Consider the following 9,086-nt stretch of genomic DNA (forward strand, 5'->3'; position numbering starts at 1 on the left):
GAAAGAAAGAAAGAAAGAAAGAAAAGAAAAGAAAAGAAAGAAGGAAGGAAAAGAAAAGAAAAGAAAAGGAAGGAAGAAAGGAAAGAAAGAAAGAAAGGAAAGAAAAGAAAGAAAGAGAAAAAGTAGACAGTCCAAGGGTGAGGGGCCTGAAGATCTGGTATCTGCTGTTTGCAGAGCCCAACTCTGGAAGAACACCAGGCACCTGGCAAGGGAGCTATGGTCTCTTCCTTCCTTGACAGAGAACAACCAGGAGGCTCCTGGGTGCAGTCTTGTTGGGAAGGGGACAGGAATGTGAGCCAAAGAACAGGGCAGAAGCTGATCTCAATACATGAGCCAGCTCCACTGAAGAAACTGAGATGGACCAGTGTGGCATGGAAGAAACCAAGGGGAGCAGCCAAATGTCCTCTTCTCCAGGCTGCTTGGCACAGAGCTGGGCACACAACCAACCCTGCAGACCAGCTGTCCAATGGGCAGGGGAAGGAGCAAGACAGGTCCATCTGCGTGCCCCGCTGCTGGGAAGGTGAGACAGTGCCGGGTGTTGGAGGCTGACTCCTCAGTGGACAGAGAAGACTTTCAGGGAGATCAGCTCAGTCTGAGGGGCAGGGACAGGAGGATATAATGTTTCTGTGGTTATCAGGAAGGGAAGCGGAGGAGGCAGCCAGGAAGATATCAGGAAGAAAGAGGAAGGGCGTGCGCTAGATCCCGGAGAGGAAAAAGCAGCTGAAGTTTGTAGCCTCAGGGGTGTGAGGGGCAAAAGTATCAAGGAATCTGAAGCCCAGGGTCCTGGACCAAGAAAGCAGCCCTCTCTCTCGTTGACATGGGCATCTGAAATGACACCTGGTGTCTAGGAACTTCTCCCAATCAAGGATTCGTCAGGGAGGGCAGTGGGACTGGTTCAGAACCTGGCTCAATGTTTACTAGACGTGTGACTTGGGAGAATTACTTTGCCTCTCCATGCCTCATTATCTCCATCTGTGAAATGGGGAGAACTACACCTTATAGGGTTGCCATAAAGATTAGACAAGGTAAAGTGTGCAGAACAATACTAGCATATACTAAGAGCTCTAAAATTTTATTTTTCAGTGACTTTGCTCCAGTGGTTGGTGAATACAGAGGGGCTGGCTGGGGAAGAGGGTCTCTGCCTCTCTGGGTTTAGACCAGGGGGACAGACCTGCAGTACTCCCCCTGCCCTAGATCAGGGACATTGCAAAGATTGGGGGGACAGGCTGGACAGCTGCCCAGAGACTGCAGTGGGCAGGACTTGGTCCCCCTGGGAGAGCAGGCAGAAGGTGAGGGATGTTGTACAGGGAATTCAACCTCCCTGCTCACCATCATCTATCCTGGGCTTTCCAGGGCAACCCAGATTTCAAACCCTCTGCTCCCTGGTGCCCCTATGAACAGCAGAACTCACCACCCTGTGCCCCTAAAGTCCAGTCACTGCAAATGCAAGGCTCCATTCTGAGGCTGCATTCCTAGCAAATGACTCTCCCTGGTCAAGGAGACGGCTACTTTAACAAGGGCATGGGGAATACATGAACGGGTGGGTGCTCATCGTGTTCAGGCAGAGGGACAGCCAGGGAAGGTGAAAGGCCAGAGGTGGCCACAACCCGCAATCTTGAGAGAGTGCTGGGGTATGGAGGTTGGCAGGGGGCAGTAAATGGTACTCCAGAATTTAATTAAACACAGCTTCCTCTTTCATATCTCCCAGGACCAGGCCCTTCACTGCACCAGCCAGAGTTCTGCTCTAACTAGCAATGCGGGGCTTAGGGGGTGGTTCTGGGATCGCCCTCGCTGCTGAGACCCCCACAACTGCGGCTGTCAAAGACCCAATTCCTCACTGCCCAGAGGGCACCGGCCAAGGCCCTTCTTCCTGACCTCTGGGCTGGCGCACCCCGCCCCTGGCCCTGCCAGGAAAAAGCGAACTCCCCAGGGTCGTGGTGGGAGGGACCCAACGGCAGCCTTCAAGGGAGCCCTGGGTGTGGGGGAGACCCCAGGAAGGGGAGGGGGCAGAGCCGATTGACAAGCCGATCCCGAGTAGGGTCTGCGCTCTCCTCGTTCAATGAGATCCAAACGGGATCCTGAGGCTGCTCAGATCCCGGGGGACACGCCGCCCCCATGCCCAGATCCCAGCAAGGTCCTCAACTGGGGCTGAACGGCGCTGGCGGGGGACCTCGCAGGGCTGGGTCTCCCGGGCCTTTCCCTCCCCGCGCCCCCAGCGGGTCGGGACAGAGGGGTCCAGTGGGCAGGGCCGGCCGGGACGCGGCGCCCCGAAAGGCTGGGCTGCTGTCCGGGCGGAGCCCCAGCGCCCCGCCCGCCCCTAGCCCGCCCGGGCCCCCCACTCACCGGCCTGGCGGAGGCAGGATCCCGGCGTCGCCGCAGCGCTCGGGGCTCGGCCCGGCCCGGCCCGCCTACAGGAGGCAGCTCCACGCCGCCGCCTCCGCCGCCCGCCCGCTCGCGCCCCTCCCGCACACTTTCCACAGGAAATGATTAACTCGGGCCGCGGCGCGTTCCCATGGCAACCAGCTCGGACCCCGGCGGGGGGCGGCGGCGCGCATCCGCACTCACGCACTCGAGCGCACGCGCCGGCCCGGGCGCGCCCCCGCATGGTCTCCAGCAGGCACTCCCACTCCCACGCGCACTCCCTCGCGGGGCTTCCCACTCGGGCTCTCCCGCCTCCCCGCGCCCCGCACCCGCACTGGCACACGTGCTCATGCGTTCCTTCAAGGCTCTCACAAAACATGCCTGCACACGGGCTGGCACACAAGAGGCGGCACACACAGCCCCACACCAGGTGAGCCATGTGCACAGCCTCACACCCGAGAACTTCCACGCGAGTACTCACACATACACTCTTCACACAGGCTCTTCCCATCCCAGCACACACACGCTCTTACCAGACAGTACATGTACCCCCCTTACCGTGGCCTTGCACGCGCTGGCGCACTCACACTGTTTTACGGCGCACACGCTCTCACTCGCTCCACCGCCTACTCGCTGGCCAGGCCACCTCCCCAGCCACAGCACCTCCTACCTCTGCACCCCAGCCCCGCCCCAGCAAAGGAATATCATCCCAGCAAGGAAGCTGCCTGGGGTCTCTTAAGGTAAAACATTCCTTCAGGCTCCAGTGGAAACACACCCATGGTGCAGCAGCCCCCAGCCTGGCCGCAGAAGGCCCTGCTCATGGGGTGCCTAGAGCCTCAGAAGAGGCCTGGGGGAGGCCAGGGGCCTGCCAGCCGGGAGAGACAGCTGACTGGAGGAGCCACTCTGTTCTTTGTCTCCCAAACAGAGGCAGCATTTTATTCCAGAGCCAGCAGCAAAATTCGCCCTCACCCCCCACGCCCCGGGTGCGGAAGAGGAGAAAGCCAGTCACTCTGAAGCCAGCCCAGGCAGGCCGATGGTTCTGCAGATAATCCCAGGAGGGTGGGCACCCTGCCCCTTCCTGCTTGTCAAGGGATGGCCCAAGAAGAGCAAGAAGACTGGAAGGGGTTGTGCCACTCCAGGTGGGCTCTGTCTCCTGCTGCTGCACAGGCGCTGGGCTGCCAGTCAAGAATCTCGTCAAGAGACGGAGCCAAGGGCCTGGGCCTCAGATTGTTCTGGACGCCAGAGCAGGACAGTCACAGTCCCCCAGCTGGAAGCAGCCTAGTGCATGGTTTATTTGCCAACTGAGATTCCTCGGTGAAGGCCTGATAGAGGGTGAATGTCACGCTCCTGGAATCATTCCCTAGAGAGTTAGATTTCTACCTGAGACCACCACAGCGGAGAACCCCCCCCCCCCACAATGGGAGAGAAAGCCTTATTTGGGGAGTTATGTTCTCTGAATTATTCTGCCTGCCTGCCAAACAGCAGTGACCCAGGGGACTGCAAGGGTGGGTGAAGGCAAAATGTCTCTAGAATTCTGATTTAGTATCTATCTCCCTGATTATAAGCCGTAGGGCAGAATGTTTGTCCTTAAAGTCCTGGTTCAAAACCGGAGGCTTTGTCTTCCTCGGGGATTGAGACATTGACATTAACTGCAGGTTCCTTCCTACCAAAGCCAAAGCCAGATTTTTGAATTAATAATAACACTTATTGTTCTTTTTCACTGATTACAAAAGTAATAGGTGTTCATTGTAACCATATCCCACCCACTAGAGATACATGCTGCCAACACTTTAGAAGCCTTTTTTTTTTCTGTGCACATAATAGATGCATTATTGAAGCTAACACGTCAGGCACGGCACTAAGCTCTTTCTAAACAAAATCCCACCCATTTAACCCTGAACACCCTATGAACACCATCACTGTCATATTCCCATTTTTCAGCAAAGGAAACTGAGCCTCAGAAAGTTTGTTCACAAATGCAACGTATGATAGAGCTATGAGTCCAATAGGTGTGTGTGTGCCACTCCAGGTGGGTTCTGTCTTTTATTTTTTTTTTTGAGACAGAGTTTCGCTCTTGTTGCCCAGTTTCGCTTCCTTGTCTAAGTGTTTATTTGCTTCCTTGTCTAAGTGTTTATGCAGATGCACACGCACACACATCCGCACAGTACTGTCAGATGCACATGGGTATAAGAGCTTATTAAGATCAAAGCAGCAGGCCAGGCATGGGGGCCCACACCCGTAATCCCAGCACTTTGGGAGCCCGAGATGGGCAGATCACCTGAGGTTGGGCGTTCAAGACCAGCTTGACCAACATGGAGAAACCCCATCTCTACTAAAAATACAGATTTAGCCAGGCATGGTGATGCATACCTGTAATCCCAGCTGCTCAGGAGGCTGAGGCAGGAGAACCACTTGAACCCGGGAGGCGGAGGTTGTGATGAGCCTAGATTGCACCATTGCGCTCCAGCCTGGGCAACAAGAGTGGAACTTGTCTCAAAAAAAAAAAAAAAAAAGATCAAAGAACCAGGGAAGGAAAAAGGAAATTGAAGTGTAAAGAGGATGTATTTTTGGAATTCTAGCAAAACTCTGATTTGAAATGTACAAACTACTTGTTTCATGGTTGTTGCATTTTTGAGACAGGATCTTGATCTGTTGTCCAGGCTGGAATGCAGTGACGCAATCACAGCTCACTATAGCCCCAAACTCCAGGGATCAAGCGATCCTCCCGCCTTAGCCTCTTGAGTAGCTGGAACTACAGACACACCACTGTGCCTAGCCAGCTTTTTTTTTTTTAAAGTAGAGATGGGAGTCTCACTGTGTTGTCCAGACTGGTCTCAAACTCCTGGGCTCAAGGGATCCTTCTATCTCTGCTTTCCAAAGTCCTAAGATTATAGATGTGAGTCTCTGTGCCGACTTAATTTTTTTTTTTTTTTTTTTTTTTTTTTGAGACGGAGTCTCTGTTGCCCAGGCTGGAGTGCAGTGGGATTACAGGCACACACCACCACACCCAAGTAATTTTTTAATATTTTTGGTAGAGACAGGGTTTCACCATGTTGGCCAGGCTGGTCTTGAACTCTTGACCTCAGTGATCTGCCCGCCTTGGCCTCCCAAAGTGTTGGGATTGCAGGCATGAGCTACTGTGCCCGGCACAAACTCAATTAAAAAATGTATATATTGTGTAGAGTCAGGTCTAGCTCTGTTGCCCTGGCTGGTCTCCGAACCTTAGCCTCAAGCGATCATCCTGCCTCGGCCTCCCAAAGTGCTGGGATTATACGCATGAGCCACCATACCATGCCCATCCCAACTACTGGAATTTAAGAATGTACACTGTCACCAGGAACTACGTACCAACTTCAAGGTCGTTTCTAACCCAGAAACTCTGCTGATGATTTATATAGAAAACTGCCAACTCTCCTGGCCGCAGGGAAAGTGGAAGTTTTTCTGAAACCTGACCACCCCAACACTGAAGTCCTAAACCCTTGAGGGAGGACTCTTGAGTTCAGCCTTGACCCTTCCTGCCCACCTCTGGCAGAGGCACAGCTGTCTCCGGGAGGGCCAGACAAAAGACAGTGTCCAGAACACTGCAGTTCCATGCCCACATCAGCCCATCCCCAGGCAGGGCTAGTAGCGCCATATTTGTTGTGTTCAGATAAGATCAGGTATATTCAGGGTGGTATGGCCATAGACTTTTTTTTTTTGGAGACAGAGTCTGGTTCTGTCACTCAGGCTGGAGTGCAGTGACACGATCTCGGCTCACTGTGATCTCTGTCTCCTGGATTCAAGTGATTCTCCTGCCTCAGCCCCCCTCCCTGAGTGGCTGGGATTACAGGCAGGTGCCACGACACCTGGCTAACTTTCATATTTTTAGTAGAGACAAGGTTTCGCCATGTTGGCCAGACCGGTCTTGAACTCCTGACCTCAGGTGATCCACCCACCTCAGCCTCTCAAAGTGCTGGGATTACAAGAGTGAGTCACTGCCCCTGGCCCATCTTTGTGTTCAAAGGGCCTGAAACACCTTACCACTCAAGCATTCGTCAGAGAAGCGGCCAAGAGCCCCCGAGTTTTGCTCCTCAAAGGGAAGGAAAGAAGAGGAATGAAAAACCAGATTGTGTTTAATCTGATTCTCATAGCAACCCAGAGTAAAGCACAGATAAGATTTACAGGATTTTCCCATTTTAAATGATTTAACCTGAGATCCAGTCTTCTCCGAGTCTTTGCAAATGTTGTTCTCCCTGCCCAGAAGGCCTCTCTCCTTCACCCCATTCCCATCTGCCTCTACTAACCCTTAACCTGGCCAGTTCCATACCTGCTTGTCCCTCCTTCAAGCTTAGAGGTCACCTTCCTTAATCCTCCCAGGTACCAGCAGGCAGGCTCACCTCCTGCAACATACCCCATCCTAAATCATGATGGCTTTCCTGTCTATACCATCTGCTCCTTGAGGACAGGGCTCTTTCCTGACTTGATCACAGGGAAAGCCTCAGCTGACCCCAGCTCAAGGCCTGGTATCGCAGACATGTTCGTTGAATAAATCCATAGATCCGGTAGAATTCAGAAGGGAAGCACAGGTGCATGAAATGTACCCAAACAGACTTCCTATGTAAAGCAATGATCATTCCTACCAAATGGAAGTAAGAAGCTAGGCACGGTGGCTCACACCTGTAATCCTAGCACTTTGGGAGGCTGAGGCGGGTGGATCACAAGATCAGGAGATCGAGACCATCCTGGCTAACACAGTGAAACCCCATCTCTACTAAAAATACAAAAATTAGCCAGGCATGGTGGCACACACCTGTAGTCCCAGCTACTAGGGAGGCTGAGACAGGAGAATTGCTTGAACTCAGGAGGTGGAGGTTGCAGTGAACCAAGATCGCGCTACTGCACTCCAGCCTAGGTGACAGAGCAAGACTCCATCTTAAAAAAAAAAGCAAGAGAAGGCTTCTTAGCAATTGTTTCCATGTGGCCAGGAAGGAGTACCCTCCAGCTGTGAAAAGTGTGTATCCTCTCATGCTTCTGGTTAACAGAAAGTTTCTTGAAGTTGGAGAAACTCATTTTGGAGTGAGCTGCATATTAAGTAATCCTGACCCAGTTAGCTGCTTTTTTGAATTCACATCTTCTGAATACCTCTGAAATCATTAATCATGAGCACTGCAGAAAGAACCGTGGAGGAGGCCAGACATGGTGGCTCACGTCTGTAATTCTAGCAATTTGGGAGGCTGAGGCGGGCAACCACCTGAGGTCAGGAGTTCGAGACCAGCCTGGCCAACATGACGAAACCCCATTTCTACCCAAAATACAAAACTTAACCAGCATGGTGGCGGATGCCTGTGATCCCAGCTACTCGGGAGGCTGAGGCAGGAGAATCGCTTGAATCCAGGAGGTGGAGGTTGCAGTGAGCTGAGATCACACCACTGCACTCCAAAAAACAAAAAAAACTGTGGAGGAGCTCTTGGAGGCGAAAAGCCTGGCTCTGCACCTAGCCCCATAAGCATGAATTTGGTTTTTAGCTTTGTACCTCACCAACGGTAGGTCTTGGGCACCTGACAACCTGAGCACATCAGGGGTCTGGCACAAGGCTCACAGCTGCAAGCTTTCAGTGGGCATGTTGGGATGGTGGTCTTGGATGACCCTTGGCTGGACTGTAAATTCCCCTTGTCCTTGTCTGCTCTAGACCCAGCTCAGCAGGCACTAGGCGTTTAAGTGGTATTTAAACAAATGGTATTTTTCTCACCTTTTTCTCTCCCTCTCACTTTGCTGCTCCCTGTGTGCCTTCCTTTCTAGAAGCTGTTGAGAGGGGAAAACAGGTCTGCCATTTTCAGAGAACCAGGCAATCTTCCCTCCAGGAAAACCACCTTGAGGGCCAGGCACAGTGGCTCATGAGACAGGAGGATTGCTTGAGGCCAGGAGTTCTAGACCAGCCTGAACAACATACCAAGACTCTGTCTCTCCAAAATAACTAGCCGGGCGCAGTGGTACAGGCCTGTGGTCCCAGCTACTTAGGAGGCTGAGGTAGGAGGATGGCTTGGGCCCAGGAGTTTGAGGCTGCAGTGAGCTATGATCACGTCCCTGTACTCCAGCCTGGGCAACAGAGCAAGACCCTGTCTCAAAAAAAAAAAAAAAAAAAAAAACCTTCTAAGGAGACTGGAAAATAAAAAGAAAACCACCTTGCTTTAAAATATCCAAATTGTGGCTGCCTTTCTGCATTGGCCAAAAAGACTGAACTTGACAGTGCTCCCCTAACTGTCGGATTAGAGGAACTCAAAGCGTCTTTATGACTCAAGAAGAATTTGGCAGAGACTCCCTTCCTGCTAGCACTCCAAGGCTGAAAGCAAACCGAGGCTTTGTGGGGATTTTTCCCCGTTTATCATTTCCTATAGTCTGAAAAATGAGAGGAATGCAAACATTGAGGAGATAATGGAGGAATGCAAACAGTGAGGAGATAATGGACGTAAGCACCAGGTAATAAATAGATTTAGCAACAGCGCTGGAGAGAAGCCCCGGAGAAATAAGCCCCGCCCCCGGCCCGCCTCCCAGCCCCAGGATCTCTCACCATCCTCGGAAGCCACCGGCTCCTCGCTACAGACTCCACTGCTTCACACCTTGCTTCTAAATGGTTCTAGCTCCGGGTTCTCAGCCAGTACATACGTTATTAACGTCCTTCCCACTCTTCCCCACTTCCTTATTCACTTCTCCCCAGCTGCTGCAAATTCTTGGTGGCAGTTTTTGAA

The 9,086-nt window shown here is 52.5% G+C and overlaps 1 protein-coding gene and 1 long non-coding RNA gene across 13 annotated transcripts in view; one reads left to right on the top strand and one right to left on the bottom strand.

Moving 5' to 3' along the window:
* The window catches only part of LOC116555463, a 6,352-nt gene extending 2,198 nt beyond the window's left edge, over positions 1-4,154 (top strand). The window contains exon 2 of the long non-coding RNA XR_004270541.1: positions 3,287-4,154. This is a non-coding gene — a long non-coding RNA (uncharacterized LOC116555463). The remainder of the gene's footprint in view (positions 1-3,286) is intronic.
* The window catches only part of KIFC3 (kinesin family member C3), a 104,236-nt gene that overhangs the window by 41,763 nt on the left and 53,387 nt on the right, over positions 1-9,086 (bottom strand). For 3 of the 12 annotated variants that reach the window (XM_032284025.1, XM_032284027.1, XM_032284018.1), the window contains exon 1: positions 2,920-3,287. The exons of 6 other annotated variants lie outside the window; for them this stretch is intronic. The gene's annotated coding sequence lies outside the window, so the exon portion shown is untranslated. Of the gene's footprint in view, positions 1-2,343; positions 2,575-2,919; positions 3,288-3,330; positions 3,531-9,086 lie in introns of those variants that run through there. 3 more of the 12 variants (XM_032284022.1, XM_032284026.1, XM_032284020.1) reach the window with 2 other exon arrangements.

This window comes from Sapajus apella, unplaced genomic scaffold (assembly GCF_009761245.1).
Source record: "Sapajus apella isolate SASKATOON/1434 unplaced genomic scaffold, GSC_monkey_1.0 scaffold15, whole genome shotgun sequence".
In the NCBI taxonomy this organism is placed as follows: Eukaryota; Metazoa; Chordata; class Mammalia; order Primates; family Cebidae; genus Sapajus; species Sapajus apella.